Below are 19,084 nucleotides of genomic sequence, written 5' to 3' on the forward strand. Positions count from 1 at the left end.
TCTTATCAATTGCAGGGTAAGTCATAAGCAAGTTATATCAATATGCACATCGAGTTTTTTTGTAATAGTTTTGGAAAGCTTGGGTCATATGCTAGATGGGGTTACTTTGAACAGTATTCTGGGGCTACTTTGAACATCAAAAGTGGATTTCGAAAATGCGGTATTCTTCCTTTCTATCCGCAAAAAGTGTTGGAACGACTTCCAGACTATGATTTGAATGAAAATGGCGATGCCAGTATCGGTACCGACACAGCTCGCAGAGTGTCAGATGCAGTTCTTGGAGTGCTCAGAATGATGTAGGTGTGGATGAGGACAAACCAAAGAAGAGAAGAAAGAAGATCAATGTCATTCCAGGAAAAAGCATCACATGTGATGAGATAGCAGAAGCAGGTGAGCATACCAGAGCACATACTGCTGGTAACCATTCTTTTATTTCTAGAACCCTCTGTTTTTTTAGTTTTATTGCAAAGGTTAAATAACTTAATTTTATGTACCAGTAGGCCTACTGGTATTGGTGTCTAAAATATTTCTGCTATGAAGCACATCATTAACAACTTTATTACCATTTGCAAAAAGCTACGATTTCGTTGCACTGCTGCTCTGAATAAATATTTTTGCAGGCACATCTAAAAGTGCAACTGCAGTTACCGGTACGGACAGTGAAGATGAATCGGAAAGCGATGAGTCGTATGAGGACGAAAGCATAGAAGATGGTGCTTCATCAGATGATGATACGGTTTCTGATGGTGATATTGAAGAAAATGAAGCAGAAAGATCTAATAAAAAAGAAATTGCAACTGGAGAGTACATAGGCTAATTGTTGAATACGAAGGGCAACATTTCCCCGGTAAAGTGACAAGTGTTGAGAGCGAAGGAGCGGTGGTATCGACATTGACAAAGTGCAATCGAAACGGATGGAGATGGCCCCAAACCAAAGATGAGATGCTCTATGAGTGGAATGATGTTGTTGAAGTACATCCCAAAGCTATTCCTCTCAATAACAGAAATATTCTTCAATTTCCTGACTTAGAATACATGTGGGGCAATTAGTTACAAAACCGATGCTGATATGAACTGTTTTGAGCCATATTTCTTGTTTTCCTGTAGCATCATAATTGCTATTGCCAATTCGTGTACCAGTTCGTGTAAATATGTTCTCTTCAGTGAAATATGTTGCTTATTGTCAATATACTACAGTACCGATATCAAAAAGGTTTTTTAAAAACTTTCAATGTGTTTAAAGTAACCTCATGTACAGCCAAATTTGAACAAACGTTAACAATTCACGTCTGTTCAAAGTAACCCCGAGTACGGGGATACTTTGAACACCGACAATTTTTCAAAAAAAGCGGTTAAGATTGAGATTAAAACTGAATGTTGTTTGTGCTATTTAGAGACCTAGTTGGTCCCCCTAACATAATGCAATTTAGTGCGGATAGGTTAAGAAACCGCTGATGCACTTCATTTTGAAGTCAAAAAGCGTTTAATGTAGCCCCGGTTTACGGTACTTAAAATAAGTTTTCCTTTCATTTCCTTAAGATTTGGTAAATTTTCATGTTCCGCTGATCACGAGATAAATACGAAATGGAGAAGACCATAAAAGAGCTCGCATTCTGCCTTTAAAATGAGAGACTAGATAGCCTACCGTACATAGAAAAAAAAACGTTGAATAATTTTTGTATGTTAATAATTGGACTTCTAAAATTTATTAGCCTACTTATTGTTTCTCTATTCTGTAACACAAAAGTTCATTTTAGTTAGAGACTATCTACAAAATTGCGTGAACACCTGATTAACGTGACAATATAGGCCTAAAGAATGAACAACAGTTATCTTATGCGGAAAAGGTTTAGTGGAGTAGTCATATTGCCAAATCAGTTAGAACATTCATCAGGTAGACAGAATTTCATTAGACGGTAGCCTACATTAGCGCTAAAAATCTTAACAAATCCATCCTTACAGTTAATATTAAAATCAGTGATGTACGCGTATACAAAAAATATTGACGCCGTCAGCGTAAACGCAAACGTTCGAAAAACCATACGCCGTATGCGTCAACGTAACTTGTAAAAAAAGTTGGCGGCGTCAGCGTTAGCGCATACACTAGCGTAAGCTCATTTTGTTTGCTAGGTGCCAAACATTCACATGGTATAAACAAACAAGTTTTATTTTGAATTGCAAGCAATCACGGTCGGAGACCAATTATTTGAGTTTGTTTAGATACATAGGCTGCACTGCTCATTACCAGAGAAGTTTCTGATTTGCCCCAAACACTGCGTAACTAAAAATACTTCACTACGAAGCCAAGTCATTGTTTACATTTTACATGGAGCGACAGTAGCCTACCAACCTACCTACTTGCTTGCTTACATTACATTCCTGTTTTGAACCGTAATTTTTCAGTAATTTGTTTTAACTAATTCTTTCTTTTTTTCTGCAAGATTTCAGTCTCCACGTGGGACTCTGGCGTCAAAGGCAGTATAGTGCGATATACAAACAAACTCCAGCTGACTGAACAATAGATGACATTGTGACACAACACTAGAACAATAGGCAATGGCTGTAGTTGGAGATTAATTAGATTGGTTCCCAACCTTTTTGTTATCACGGACTCCTTTAGACAAATTCTGCGGACCCCTACCTAAATTTTGCCTGAAACTCAATTAACAAACTATTGACTATTGTAATAATTATGCACTCAACTACTGTACTGTGTCATATTGCATTGCCGCTGGTCTAACAGTACTGGCCTAACAGTAGGCCTTGTTCCAGACGGTTGTTCGCCTGGTCAAACGTCATGTAGAAACCGTTCGGGTCTACTGAATATTACGTCATGGAAATTCCTAAAACATGAGCCAAAATTGCACCATCGTCCGTAAGACCTGTGTCAAACCTGTTGAAACCGGTTTAAACATGAAATGTTGCGTCGCGCTACTGCTGGCGTGCCTTTGAGTTATCACAAATTTTTCTGATTCATTCTCGAAGTTGTTTGTTGGAAGTCGGTCGCACATTTAACTGGTTTATTTGGTGCTTGCTAGCTGGACAAATTCTCCGTCTTTTATCCAAGTAATCTGTATCGTAGTGACAGTTTTAGAGGTGTATCGCGTTGCACCCCATTTCGATAGCCGCGGGCTAATTTTACAGAAATTCACTGTTTGAAAAGAAGTTCAAGTGTGTGTTTCTTCGGTCATTATATACAGACGAACGGATTCGGGAACTTTATGTTAAAATTTTCCCACGAAGAGATTATGGTTTACCGCTGTGACCAGGCCTATAACGTAGTCTCCAACTGCAAGCAGTGCGTCATATTGCATTGCCGCTGGTCTAACAGTACTGGCCTAACAGTAGGCCTACAACGTAGTCTCCAACTGCAAGCAGTGGTGTCGTTCCGCTACTATGAGGTAAACTTTGGTTACGAGCCAATCCTGATTTGACTCACTGATTTGACTGTAATCGACATGCGTTGTGGTAGATCTAGTTTAAGGTCAATGTACAGTTGTACATACTGTAGGCAGCAGCACAGATTTATTTTAATGCACACCGGTACAGTTCATTCTCGCGGGCTTAACCGTATCTGTTACTGCTTCCTTTTGGCGGCAAGAGTTACTGGCCGAGACCATCAGGTCTACGTCTCTCTTATTGCTAATTACTCCGTCGGCTTATATAAAATAACAACGGGAGAAAGTATGCCGTTGGTCATAAGCCTTATCTATCACTTCAATTAATTTTTTTCGCAAAATATATTCGTGATTGTGTATTTTAGGTAGAAAAGGTGATAAAGACTCGGTTTTTGACCTATTTTCTCCATTTCTTGGTCAAACTTCTCAGTTCACATTTTATTTTGAAAGTCTTCTTGTATTGAACACAGAATTTCATCAATTTTGTTTTTCCGTTTTTGTGCAAACAGTATTCCATGCACTTTTTGCTCTACAAAGCAATTTGTGCATATAACAAATCACCTTCCTAATTATTGTCTGCCAGCGAAGAATGACTCATATCGCGTCAGAGACCGTTTCCCTACCCAGACAGCAAAATCGACGTTGAATCAATGTAAAAATGACGGATTTTGCTGCCTGGGTACAGAATGGAATTTTAGCGCCGTCTCGGTATGATTGACAAACACAAAATGAAACCGCACGCTAATAGTAAACTGTCAATCAAGCTATTGAATATCAGCAAATTTCTTGCATTTCATAACTGGCTGTGACAAAAGGTTTATTGTGAACTTCACAATTATCCGATACTAACATAATTGGGATTAAAAGTTGGGGCAAGAAAAAAAAGTAAAAGTCAAGAAATCTCAGGTTTCTAGCGTCACTGCTTCTATGTGAAATTGCTGAATTAGCAGAGAGCGAGACCATAAGGTCTACGCCAGTAACGGGTACGGTTAAGCTTGACACATTTGCATTTAAAGAGAGAAATGAAAGTAAAAAGATCACTTTTCGTTTTTTTTCTAAAATTCATCAAGGTAATCACGGACTCCCAAATACTTTCTCACGGACCCCAAGATGAGAACCACTGAATTAGACTAATCCTGATGCCAGCATGCAAGCGACTGGAGATGTTCGTCTCGTGCGAGACGAGAATGTTTGTGTTTGTTTGTTTAGATCTTCGTCACGTGCAAGACGTCAACATTTCGCAGTTTGATAAAAAAAAATACAAACAACAGCTAAGACATAAAAACTATACGTTGACGCTATACCTACGCTAAAAAACTGCAAAAACTTTACGGCGTAGCCTCAAGCGACACCTATCCAAAAAAATGTAGCCGTAAGCGTTAGCGTACACAAAAAGTCTACGCCGCAAGTCTACGGCATAGAATTTGCAGCGTATAGGCTACGTAGGGAAGATGTGGGACCAATGAGCAGGGTAAGACCAATGACCATAGGCTCGATTTCGCTATCATGTAGGCGTTTTATTTTTTTATTTATTGTTTTGGTGTCGAGATTTCTTCTTTGTCAAGCACATGTGTTTTGGTCAACACAGACTTGCTAGTTTGATTTTAAGAGGCAAAAGTTGTTTTTAGAGGAAAAAAATAAGTTTTTTCGGGCGCATTCATTTTTTGTTTTCGAATAGGAAGAGAACATTTTTAAATAGTTTTTGTAGTTCAGGCCAGGGTTTCCAAAACTGTGGTCCGCGACGACTGGACAGGTGGTCCGTGGCGATATGACAAGAAATTAAAAAGTCACACATACACGTTGTATAGTACGTACCCTGTCAAGTATCCTGTTCTGTGTGTCTACATTACCAGCAAACCCTTAATTAATACAGAGTTGATTTTCTCTGACGTTACACAACATTTGGAATTGCTTTCTGCACATTTCAAGAAGTACTTTTTAAAAGAGACATATGTTACAAAGACTGATCTGTCAGGATGCGAAGAAGAAGAATTAGCCGAATTAATTATCATCTGATCGAACTTTAATGCTTAGTTTCAATCAAACAGCTATTACATCTTTCTGGTTGAGTGTTGTGGAGGAATACCCATTGCTATCGCAAAAGGCAACTAAAATTTTATTGCCTTTTGCCACGACCTGCATGTATGAGACAGCATTTTCAGCTCTTATACCAACATGAAGACAAAATACAGGTCCAGACTTTCCGTGGACCCTGTATGGTAGTAGGGCCCCTTCCTAGTTCAAATGGATGTTGTTATATCTCAACCGTCATCGACAGATTTACTCGCTGGCCAGTCAGATGTCAACGCGAAGAGCTGCGCAGGCGCACTCATACTGCATTGGGTCTCTAGATTCGTAGCTCCCGCGTAATATCGGATCGTGGCAGGCAATTCACCTCTGTCCTATGGCACGAGATGGCCATCACATTCATTCACGAGATGGCCACAAATAGCTCCGAGAATTGATGACTTATGCAATAAGAAGCATCCGTCCCATTGATGTCAGTTTTTTAAATAAACAAAATTCGGTTTTATTCATTTTTACCTTTGTATTGGGGGTCCGCGAATAAACAGATTCACAAATAGTGGTCCGTGGCCCAAAAAAGTTTGGGAAACCCTGGTTCAGGCTATGCACCATGGATTGGGTGATGGAACTGCATTGGTTTCCGGTAAAAATTCACACCAGTTTTTTAACCATTGCATGAATGCCAAGATGGAGCAGATGTGGGACCTTTGACCCATGCTTGCTATCAGGTGGGTCAAAGGTCCCCCAATGTTATTTTATTTGTTTTTAGCTTCAATATGCCTACTTTTAAGCTGTGCAAAAATAAATATTCTTTGTTTACACAAGTGTAGAACAATTTGTAGAACAATTCTTTGAAGGAAGTATTAGAACATAATGTCAGTTTAAAAAAGACTGCCAAAGAAAACATTATTGATAGAAACACTTTGTGCAGTTAGTCAGAAAAGCGTTACGTCATGACAAAGACGACGACTTCGCCAAAGCAGAGTGATGAAGCTGGTTTCTATGTGATTGTGAAAGTGTATTCCAGTGAAGGAAGATGTAAGAGGTTTGCTGGCCTGTTGCTGAATGGTCCTGATGAGGATGGAGATTTTGAGATTTCTTTTTTGAAGAGGATAGTCAAATTTAAAAATGCTTTTGTGTTTCCTGATATTGAGGATCTTGCGTTTGTGAAGCACTCAGAAATTGTGTGCATTTTTGACAAACCTACACAGGTAGCAGATATCAAAAGGCTTTCTAGAGATGCGGTTTAACGAAAATTTATCTTGCCATGACATTTAATGATGCATCGTGACTTTGTTTTTACAGTGCATAAATGAACACGTTTCTGATGCTAGACTTGAAATTTCACTTTTCATATTGTTTTGATTGTATTTTTTTGTGCAAAATCAGAAACAAAACTTAAAACCAGAAAGTATTGTGTAGTTTTCGACTCGATTGTAAGGGTGGGTCAAAGGTCCCACGAGGGTGGGTCATCGGTCCCCCATGTGTGGGACCAATGACCCACTTTTTCATTTTTTTATAATTTCAGTTTTGGAGGATAAAATTTCGAGATATTCATTTGGTTTTTGGCATGTAGGTAGATGGGTGTGCTGACAACTTTTTTGCAGATTTTGGTGATTCTGAGAGTCAAACTTAAAAAAAATTTGGCAAAAGTGTGCAAAAAGGGTCGTTGGTCCCACATCTCCCCTACGTCTCTGATTAAAATTAACCACACTAGCAATAAGCCAACCCTTTCTATTGTGGTCAAACATAACCAAAATTTCTTATGTTACCGGTAGGGTACTGTGACATGCCGGCGCCGCTACACTGCATCACAGCTTCTGGTAAAGTTAACATTCTATCCACGCAAGCAGATGTTATATTGCAGCACGCTTATCTGTAAAGCATAACTTCACAACCTGGGTAAAATTGAATTTCCACAAAGTGATTGTGTTGTTTTTGCTTGTTTCATGTCGTATAGGCCTACTACTTCATTATAGCATTGCATACTATGGTTGCTAAAATAACTATTCAGTGCATAGCAAAGCGAAACCTTTACGTGTAGATTGTCAGCTAATAATGAAATAAAATCTATCATCAATTGTCAACTTGTAAGCCTGCCTATTTTTTAACTTCTGCCTGTTTATCTCTTTAACATTAAACATTTTCGACACATAGGCTACTGCAGTAAACATGCATGTTCACGAAATTATGGCCAAGTTATCTGTCTCCGTATTGTGACATAGATTGTCGCGCAATCGTGACGTCATCATTGCGATGCACTGTCACGCTTGAGCGACAATCTCTCCTTATTCTTTCTCTAATTTATTGACTTCTGTTTTCCAAACGTGTTTCGTCTTTCTTTTACCATGTGTGAATCTAACGGACGCACGTAATAAGAGTGTGAAGTGACTATTCCACATCACAATTGAACCCGTCTCTTGTTAACAATATACAATCAATCTTCATTCAACACATGTGGAACTTGAGTCAAAAGTTAGAAAGAAGACAGGTTGGATAGCAGTTCATACATAGCTGTTATCAGAAAGAAAGAACAATGCATGCCAGATATTTCACGTCAATTTTTTTTGTTATTGAAAGTTTCTGCAAATATATGTTTAAACGTCTTGAAATATATGTGGTAGCCTAGATCTTATATTTTAAGGCCTCTGAATCTTGAGGCCCTAGGCTTCAGTCTATGCGGGTTAATGGTAAATCCGGCACTGGTCCAATGGTTTCAGCATTAACTTTGACCTGACCAAAATTTCAGTGTTTCCACAAAGGCAGTTGTTCAAAACTTTCCCCGAGTTTGGAAATGTTGCCAAGAGCACATTAAAATTTGATATCTTTGTACACAAAAAAACTTCATGAAATGTATTAGACCGAGAGCCTACGACAGAAGATTTCACCCCATAAGGTACAAAAGGTTTGACCCCTTGAAGTTACTGGGGTCAACCATGTCATTCACAAAAGTATGGAAGATTGACCGCACCGGGTGGATCTGGACCCTAGAACCCCCTAAAAAGCCCAAAAAGGGGGTTAATTTCACCCCATAAGGTACATGGACCAAACTTGGTGAAAACGAAGTTCTATGTCAGGACATCACAAAAATATCAAATCTAACAATATTTTCGAGTGGAAAGGTGATGTAAGACTCCCCCCAAAGTGACCCCCCAGGGAGTTAATTTCACCCCATAAGGTACATGGACCAAAGTTGGTCAAAACGAAGTCTTATGTCAGGACATCACAAAAATATCAAATCTAACAATATTTTCGGGTGGAAAGGTGGTGTAAGATGACTTCAAAGTGACTTCCCTTAATGTGACCCCCTCGGAAGGTGTATTTCACCCCATAAAGTACATGGACCAAACTTGGTCAAAACGAAGTTTTATGTCAGGACATCACAAAAATATCAAATCTAACAATATTTTCGGGTGGAAAGATGATGTAAGATGTCATCAAAGTGACCCCCAGAGGGTTTATTTCACCATAGAGTACATGGACCAAACGTGGTCAAAACGAAGTCTTCTAAGGCACCACAAAATATCAAATCTAACAATACTCTCAGTTGGAAAGGTGATAAAAGACCTACCCAAAAGTAAATCTCCTCCTATAGTTTAATTTACTTCATCCCTTTCTCGAACCAACCTTGGTGTAACGAAAGTGCTATGCCAGGACAGTACGAACGGATTAAATTTAAAAATATTTTTATATAGGTTTTGGTGAAATACATTCACAAGCTGTCCCATGATGCATGAAATGGAACTATAGCCTACTTTACAAAAAGTTTTTGTATAAATCATATTCAGTCAATCGAAAAAAGGCAACAGGACATGACAATGCATGGCTTTGTAACACCAAAAACAGAAAGTACATAAGAAGCATATAGGCTACAGTAGCCAGAAAATTGATCCAAGATCTTGATACGACCACTAAATGTGGACTTAATCGAACAACTGACTATCCAAATCAAAACGTTTCGAAATGAATCATTTGGAACGTTAATTCAGGCAGTAATGAACATTTTCCAGCTGCTACAATAAATAACCCAATAAACCCAATGCAGTAAATTTTTGTTTAATGCCATTTGCTTCATGTCTCCAATCAGTTATTGTAACTGTTCATTCATAAACAGAGATTGTTTATGTAAATGTAAACGGTCGTTTCTTTATTCTTCATTGTCACTGCTGTCGCTTTCACTTTCTTTGTCTTATTCTTCAGATTCATACAATTCTCCTGTTATATAGGCTACCGTACAGAGAAATAAAGACTGTACGAAACAATTGCTATTATGCACTACAGATATGCGTAACATACAATAGTAATTTTATTATCTTTTACAGACGTCTATATTTCTTCGAATAATGCAACATTGCAACTTACTATTAACTGGAAAAAGTTCAACATTTATTTGTTATTTAGTGCACCCAGGCATTTTTCTCAAAATTGCAGAAAATTTTGGTTATAGGTTCCTAAAACGAAACTTTAAAGCCAGTTATTGGCTAATGTTTACAGTAAGAAAGTATATGACGGATAGACCAGGAGAAAGTTTAATATTTATAAAGGGTAACCCAAGCGACATCCAATGCTGTTTACCTTCTTCTTGACTTTCCTGGATGAGATCAGATTCCACGCAGAGACATCTAAAGATGCTTTATACCTTTACCTTCAAACCACACCACTTTATAACAACCTCCTTCTTCTTTCCAGCCATACTCTAGCAGCGACGTTGCTGCTTGTTCACTTCTAGTTGAAGATAACCACCATCTTGTGATGAGATGTGTGCGCCTTGTCTTCTGGAGAAGTACTCGTAAACAAAGTGGTAAAGTACTACTATCTACAGTAGCTTCTGGTATGCATGATATCCTTTCATTTTCTTTTTTGGGTTTGTAGCCGTCTAAAAACATTTGTAAACGGACTTCGTTGACATAATTAAATTTCTTGTTTTTGTACATGTTACACACAAAGTTCTCTATTGTGATGATAGTGTCTTCACTAATTTCTTTGTCTTGTCCGAGTTGGCTAAAAGCTGCCTGCGCTTCGTGGTTTCCTTGGAGTAATTTCAGCGGCCGCACTTTCCCTTTCCTGCTAAATGACGAGGTGTAATCAGAATCTGTAAAGGCATGATATGCAGGTAAACACTTGCAAATCGTCACTCCAAGTGCGGTAGGCCTATGCAGCTGGTTGATGTTGATGTACCGCTGCGTGTTATTGCTTTGCAAGCCAGCTTCTATCCATATCTTTAATGAAGGATCAAAACTTCCATAGCAACCTAGGCCAATTACAAGACAGTCAGTGTCAGACGTGCGGATAACCACATTGCTTGGGGCTGGTACATCGCAGACAGCTTGCTTTATCTCTGTATATAACAGGAGAATTGTATGAATCTGAAGAATAAGATGAAGAAAGTGAAAGCGACAGCAGTGACAATGAAGAATAAAGAAACGACCTTTTACATTTACACAAACAATCTCTGTTTATGAATGAACAGTTACAATAACTGATTGGAGACATGAAGCAAATGGCATTAAACAAAAATTTACTGCATTGGGTTTATTGGGTTATTTATTGTAGCAGCTGGAAAATGTTCATTACTGCCTGAATTAACGTTCCAAATGATTCATTTCGAAACGTTTTGATTTGGATAGTCAGTTGTTCGATTAAGTCCACATTTAGTGGTCGTATCAAGATCTTGGATCAATTTTCTGGCTACTGTAGCCTATATGCTTCTTATGTACTTTCTGTTTTTGGTGTTACAAAGCCATGCATTGTCATGTCCTGTTGCCTTTTTTCGATTGACTGAATATGATTTATACAAAAACTTTTTGTAAAGTAGGCTATAGTTCCATTTCATGCATCATGGGACAGCTTGTGAATGTATTTCACCAAAACCTATATAAAAATATTTTTAGATTTAATCCATTCGTACTGTCCTGGCATAGCACTTCCGTTACACCAAGGTTGGTTCGAGTAAGGGATGAAGTAAATTGAACTATGGGAGGAGATTCACTTATGGGTAGGTCTTTTATCACCTTCCCAATTGAGAGTATTGTTAGATTTGATACTTTGTGATGTCCTATAAGACTTCGTTTTGACCACGTTTGGTCCATGTACTCTATGGTGAAATAAACCCTCTGGGGGTTACTTTGATGACATCTTACATCACCTTTCCACCCGAAAATATTGTTAGATTTGATATTTTTGTTATGCCGTGAAATAAGACTTCGATTTAACCTACTTTAGTCCGTGTAGCCTACCTTATGGAGTGCAATTAATCCCTTGGGGGTCACTTTGGGGGAGTCTTACATCATCTTTCCTCTCAAAACTATTGTTAGATTTAATATTTTTGTGATGTCCTGACATAAGACTTCGTTTTGACCAAGTTTGGTTCATGTACTTTATGGGGTGAACTACACCTTCCGAGGGGGTCACATTAAGGGAAGTCACTTTGAAGTCATCTTACACCGCCTTTCCACCCGAAAATATTGTTAGATTTGATATTTTTGTGATGTCCTGACATAAGACTTCATTTTGACCAAGTTTGGTCCATGTACTTTATGGGGTGAAATAAACCTTCCGAGGGGGTCACATTAAGGGAAGTCACTTTGAAGGCATCTTACATCACCTTTCCACCCGAAAATATTGTTAGATTTGATATTTTTGTGATGTCCTGACATAAGACTTCGTTTTGACCAACTTTGGTCCATGTACCTTATGGGGTGAAATTAACCCCCTGGGGGGCCACTTTGGGGAGGGTCTTACATCACCTTTTCACTCGAAAATATTGTTAGATTTGATATTTTTGTGATGTCCTGACATAGAACTTCGTTTTCACCAAGTTTGGTCCATGTACCTTATGGGGTGAAATTAACCCCCTTTTTGGGCTTTTTAGGGGGCTCTAGGGTCCCCGGTGCGTTCAATCTTCCATACTTTTTGTGAGTGACATGGTTGACCCCAGTAACTTCAAGGGGTCAAACCTTTTGTACCTTATGGGGTGAAATCTTCTGTCGTAGGCTCCCAGACTATATAGGATCCGCATTCGATCCTACTTCAAAAAAAAACAAGATCCAGATCCGATGAAAAATAGTAAGACCCGAGTCCGGATCCGCATCCTGTACACCTCTGCTAAGGTAGCCTATGTCAAACATAGCCTAGCAGAAGTTTAGAAAGAGGTAAAAGCGACAAAACGTAAACGTTAAGTAGCCTAGGGTAGCCTGTCCAACTTCCCTCACAATGCAAACATCCTGAGAGGTTTTAGACTTAGATTTCACGAACAAAGAAATTTAGGCCTAGTTGAATATGTTTTTCCCGGGACCTCAGTGGTTCAAAGTCTCCTCAAGTAGGTTATGCAAAACTGCTAAGAATAACCTATGAAAGGCTTTGTCAGACCGAGAATAGCCTAAATTTTTTTTAAAAAAAAAGTCAAAGCGACACAAGTAGGCCATAGGGCATAAGCTATTACAAAAATTGGCAAGAGCGAATACTTAATATACGGTAACCTAGATTACTTCAAAATAATCTTGCACCGTGTACACTGTACAGGCCCGTGTGTATCACTAACCACCACAGATGAAAAAATATATAGCTGAAGCCTATGCTAGATGTAGGATAAGACTGCGGTGCTCTTGCTTTTATAATTCTGCCCATGCAGGTTCCCTTTCCATCTTAAAAACGATAAATAAAATCTCTGCGTCATACGTCTCTCTGTGCTATTTTGCATAATAGACCGTCCTAGATTACTGAAATCTTAAACCAATCTTTTCAATGTCAGAGCTCGCACAGATTTGGTAGCTCTGCTTTCAGGAACTTTCACCACCAGCAATTACTTTGCACTCGGTCGTAGGTTAGACTATATCTAATCTTGAACTTTTTAAGCGTAGGCCTACTTAACATGCTTTGTCCGCTCCGTTAGCTCAGTGGTTACGCGCCCGGCTCAAGATCACGCGGCGCTGGTTCGACTTTCGGGGTGTGCGCTTGAGCAACGCATTTCAGCTCTGCTCTCCATTTAGCGGCACCTAGTGAATGGAATAACTCCCCAGCAACAACACTTCAACAATCGAAAAAATTCACTCTGCCAATTTTGGTACCCGACCCTGGGCCAAGAGCCTCTACAAGTATGCGAATATACCAGGAATAACCTATCAAGGCTTTGTCAGTCCGAGGATAAAGATTCAAAACCAATCAACCAACCAATGCTCAATGAATAAGTTTAGCTATGATGAAGACATGCAGGCACGTGCCTTCATCACATAACTCGTCAGTTAAACCTTCTTGGCTTATTTTTTTAATATTTTATGTAGCCTACCATATTTCGACACATTTTATTTAAAATAATTTTTTTCTGTGAAGAAATTATTATTAAACGTTTATTTCAGACCTTGCGACCCATATGAAGCGAAAAGAACAATTCAACAAATTCGCTTGCATACAACATGCTCTATAAGACATAGGCTATGCAAATATAAACAAGTGGACATTCAAGAATTCAAACAAACAAACATTCAGAATAAGATTGTACAAGATAATTTGTTTGTTTATAGTGTTGATAAAACCAGACGAAATTACTATTTAGCCTATGTATACATATAGGCCTATATCAAAATATAGTTATTACTTTCTAAAACCTCTACAGCCTGTTTCACCTTATTAAAAGGGGATCATCAGACGGTCTTTATTCAAATAGATTCTATATTAATGACCTTCTGATGATCCCCTTTTTAGGGTGAAACAGGTTGTAGAGGTTTTAAAAAGTAATAACTAATAGCCTATATTTGATATAATTTGCTCTGCTTGGCTTTTTTGCTTGGCATTGAGCACTTTTTGTAGTATTAATAGTGTTTCTTGTTTATATACTGTGTAGTGTGTATATAACAGTGATGTACGCGCATACAAAAATATTGACGCCGTCAGCGTAAACGCAAACGTTCGAAAAACCATACGCCGTAGCCTATGCGTCAACGTAACTTGCAAAAAAAGTTGGCGGCGTCAGCGACAGCGCATACACTAGCGTAAACTCATTTTGTTTGCTAGGTGCCAATCATTCACACGGTATAATCCACTCGAAACTAACAAGTTTTATTTCGAATTTACACGCAGAAACACAAGCATTTGAAAGTGTTAATCTGACATTTTGCTGCGTTTTGGTTTCAATATGTCTTTGCCAATTGAAAACATTCTTTCAACTGCAGCGCTGGAAGGTATTGGCGTGTTGTAGCGAAAAAAAGACATTAAAAAGTATGCGTTGACGCTATGCGCTAAAAAACCGCGAAAACTTTACGGCGTAGCCTCAAGCGACAACTATCCAAAAAAATGTGGCCGTAACCCGTAAGCGTTAGCGCAAACAAAAAGTCTACGCGGCAAGTATACGGCGTAGAATTTGCGGCGTATACGTACATCTCTGGTATATAACTGCAGACAGGACCTCACTGTTTCGACCTTTAGGTCTCATCAGTGCAGTAAACGTACACTAGACTTGAATTATGCTATAGGTAGGCTATGTATATGAAAATGCTGTAGGTTTTAGCTTGCGGTAAAGCCTTTTCAATGAATAGCCTACTGTTTATTACAAAGTAGTAAGTACAAACATTTTCCAAAGATGATCAACTAATATCCAATGTCTACGATAGTGAAACGAAACCTACTATAAGATAAACTTATGTTACAGTATAAAATGGAGAAAATATTTGAAATTTTGGTGCTTCAAAGTTTGTTTGGCATGAGTCTATGGTTAGACAGTTTTAGTTTTCAACAGGCAATCAAATACACGATCGAGTGAAGAGATGTTTCATGTAGCCTAAGATGGCTAAAGGTCTCTAAAAGACAGCGGGTCTACTTTAAACAAATTATTTTACAATCAGAGCATTCCTTCAAAAGAAATTTACTTTTTTTTTGGCAACATAAGTTGGAGCAAGCTATTCCCTAAATTTACGACGTGATAAATAGGTTCTCTATCACGAGGTCGGGTCACAACGGTTGACAATATTTGATTAAACGGTGAAGCTGGCTCTGATGATGTCACAGTTTGCCGATCGAAACGAACAGAGCCACGTGCTACAAAATAAATTAAAAAATGTCAAATTAGGTGGTTAAAGTTCCGCCTTTAAATAAAGTCCAGTAGGGTTGACAGGAGAGTCCAGAGGGTAATTCTGGATCCGGATTCGGCATGATTTAAGGGACGGGTAACCTTACTATAAGGGACCACCATGTATTCTTTGGATATGCAGTAGTCGGTAGCGTTGACAGGGAGGTCTAGGGAGTACGTTATTAGTGTACGCAGGATTTTCTCAAGGAAGGGGGAGAGGCACACCTCATTGGTGTTCCCGAAATTAATTTCAGTGAAAATATAAACGAACTTATAGCAGCCGAAATGCAAAGCAACAAAAACGCAGTTAGCTTAAAATTACAAAGTTTCTGTTGGGGACAGCCCAAAATGTGGTCCACCAGGCAGAAGCACAATTTTCCTTGCGCAACATAAAAGCTGACGAGAAGAAGTATTTTTACATAATATCAGCATTACACCAACGCACACCCAGTGATGTACGCGCATACAAAAAATATTGACGCCGTCAGCGTAAACGCAAACGTTCGAAAATCCATACGCCGTATGCGTCAACGTAACTTGTAAAAAAAGTTGTCAGCGTCAGCGCATACACTAGCGTAAACTAATTTTGTTTGCTAGGTGCCGAACATCCACACGGTATAAACCACTCGAAACTAACAAGTTTTATCTTGAATTTCCACGAAGAAACACAAGCATCTGAAAGTGTTCATCTGACATTTTGATGTGTTTTGGTTCCAATATGTCTTTGCCCATTGAAAACATTCTTTCAACTGCAGCGCTGGAAGGTATTAGCGTGTTGTAGCGAAAAAAAATACATTAAAAAGTATGCGTTGACGCTATGCGCTAAAAAAAACGCGAAAACTTTACGGCGTAGCCTCAAGGGCAAACTATCCAAAAAAATGTGGCCGCAAGCGTTAGCGTAAACAAAAAGTCTATACGCCGCAAGTATGCGGCGTAGAATTTGCGGCGTATACGTACATCTCTGCGTACACCACGGACTTACCGGAAAATCCCCCAACAAAAAACAAATATAAAGCTATTAAAGATAGACTAATTACAACAGAAAGCGAACGAGCTGAAAAACTGTTAAATACGTCCGACATAGGAGACAGAAAGCTCTTAGAGTAGATGGATGAAATGCTCAGGTTTTCGGGCGATCATAGGCTACCCCGTGTTTTTTGTTGAACTAGATTTTATAAAACATTTGCCTAACGTAAGTAGGCTAATCAAGTTAGAATTAGCAAATCAACGCTCTAACAGCCCCCGAGAGTTAGCCCGAAAAGCAGACGTCTTGTGGTTGGCTGTCATAAAGGAACCCAGCGTTTTTAGATTGCAACGTTCTCATCTACGAAGTCAACAAAGTACGCAAAACGCGAGTTCAGTTTGTTTCTACCACAAACCATTCGGCAAGAAAGCGAGACAATGTCAACCACTACGTAGCTTCCAGGAAAACGAAAAGGCCAGTTGCCGTTAGCGGCCATGACAACTGGCATGTAGCAGCAGCCTATTTTTTGTTAAAGATCTTATTTCAAACCAAAAGTTTTTAGTGGACACTGGAGCAGAAATCAGCGTCCTGCTAGCTTTATGGAAAGATTGACGCAACGGTAGCCTTCAGTAAAGCCACCTTTAGCAGCGGCAAACGACAGTGCAATCAAGACCGACATCACAAGAACTTCCAAGCTGGCACTGCCCGCAGGTACGTTTAAATGGACGTTTACTCTAGTGCATGTAACACAACCACTGGTTGGAGTAGACTTTCTCAGAGTCCCTTTACTAGTGGTAGATGTAAAAAATAAACGTTTGGTATGTACCAAATCGTTTCACACTTCCCCACTTTTCAACACAACGCAAGTAGCACCGCAAAGTAATGCAATATCTTTAAAGGAAAATGTCTACACTAAGCTATTGTCCCTTTTTCCGCAGATTACTACGCCTTGTTTTCTCAAGCACAGCCTAATGATGGTATTCAGTCACAGCAAGATTAGGCGCAAAAATCTTCTCCAAAATAGACTTGGTGAGGGGGCTACCATCAAGTGCCGGTAGCAGAAAAATATACTTATCAGACTACTGACTGTTATAATTCTATTTGGTTTATACGAATTCCTCCAAATGCCATTTGGTCTTAAAAACGCAGCGCAAACCTTTCAGCGGCTTACGGATACTGTTTGTCAACATTTAGATTTTGTTTTCGTTTACTTGGATGATATCTTAGTTGCTATAGCGGTTCAAAACAAGAACACCTAAAACATCTCGAAATATTATTTCAGCACTTGAATAACCATAAGTCAGTCATAAATTTAAAAAATGCAGTTCGGACTTGAAGATATAGAATTTCTAAACCACGTCATCGATAAGAAAAAGGCACGCCCGCTACAACCAAGGTAGAAGAGATCCAGCAGTTCACAGCCCACTGACATCAAAAGTCTCCAAGAATTCGCAAGTATGGTCAACTTTTATCATCGATTTGTCCCAGGAGTGGCGCGCATAATGTCCCCAATCTATCAAGCTCTTTCAAGCAAACTCAAGAGAAACTGGATGGAAGAATTGCAACGTGCTTTCAACCAAGCAAACAAGCACTCGACAAGGCCACCCTTTGCACCATCTCGAACCCAATGCATCACTTGCATCAACTGTGGACTCATCAGATACAGCAGTGGGAGCAGTCATGGAACAAGAGACTACTGAGGAAGGCCTTCTCCTACACTACTGAGGAAGGCCTTCCCCTAATGCTCAATGCGTAGCCCAATTCCCCTCCTGCGTACGCCACTGGCTACAGTACTTTATATTGTCTTCAAACGCGGCTCGCGGGGCCTACTTAATTGAGATTAAATGCGCATTTTAACATTTATCTGTGTTTTACAAGTTGCAATTAAATTCTAAAAAACTTCTATGGTCTGCAAAACAAGTAAATTTAGTTTAGCCTTTTTCTCAAAACTCTCCTAAAATTTAAAACAAATGCCTTCTCTTAAGTTCAAAAACCTTTTGTTTCTTGCCTGTCGGGTCAACCTACCTTGATGATGCTGCGATGAATTGCGCAAATCATTTTCTTCTGATGGACCATCAGCTAACTGCATAAGTTGTAGCAGAGAAGTGTTTGATGGATAATCAGGGGATACTTTGTTATAGCTGTCTTGATCTGATTGTACGCCTAAGCAATATCAATTGGAACAAATCGAAAGTAGTAATAACTACATTTATCAAGTAAGTTACGTTAGATCATTAAATCACTTTCTCATAATATGTTCAAAGTGATCTAAAAGCTGTCGTTTTTTTTTTTTTTGAAAAGCAGTGCTAATTACACTTTTGAGTACAAAAAGCTTGACAAATGGAATTGGTAGATAAGAATGCCTGTTTTTGTCCCGAGTTTTTATACAGTGATATTCATCACAGATAGCGTATGCGTTGCTTCTCAGCGCTTTACAAGACATAGGTTATAGTTACGGTGTCAGTTCAGCCATATAGGCGCAGTCGAGTATATTATTATCCTGAATCTATTTCTAGATCTTGGTAATTAGGTGTAGTAACAAAAAGTGCAAACACATGAAACAGCTCCGAATTCACCCATAATAATTGACTTGTTTGATATGTGATGTCAAACCTTTTGTACTCAACGGTTGAATTA

The sequence above is a fragment of the Aplidium turbinatum genome, chromosome 2 (genome assembly GCF_918807975.1).
Source record: "Aplidium turbinatum chromosome 2, kaAplTurb1.1, whole genome shotgun sequence".
In the NCBI taxonomy this organism is placed as follows: domain Eukaryota; kingdom Metazoa; phylum Chordata; class Ascidiacea; order Aplousobranchia; family Polyclinidae; genus Aplidium; species Aplidium turbinatum.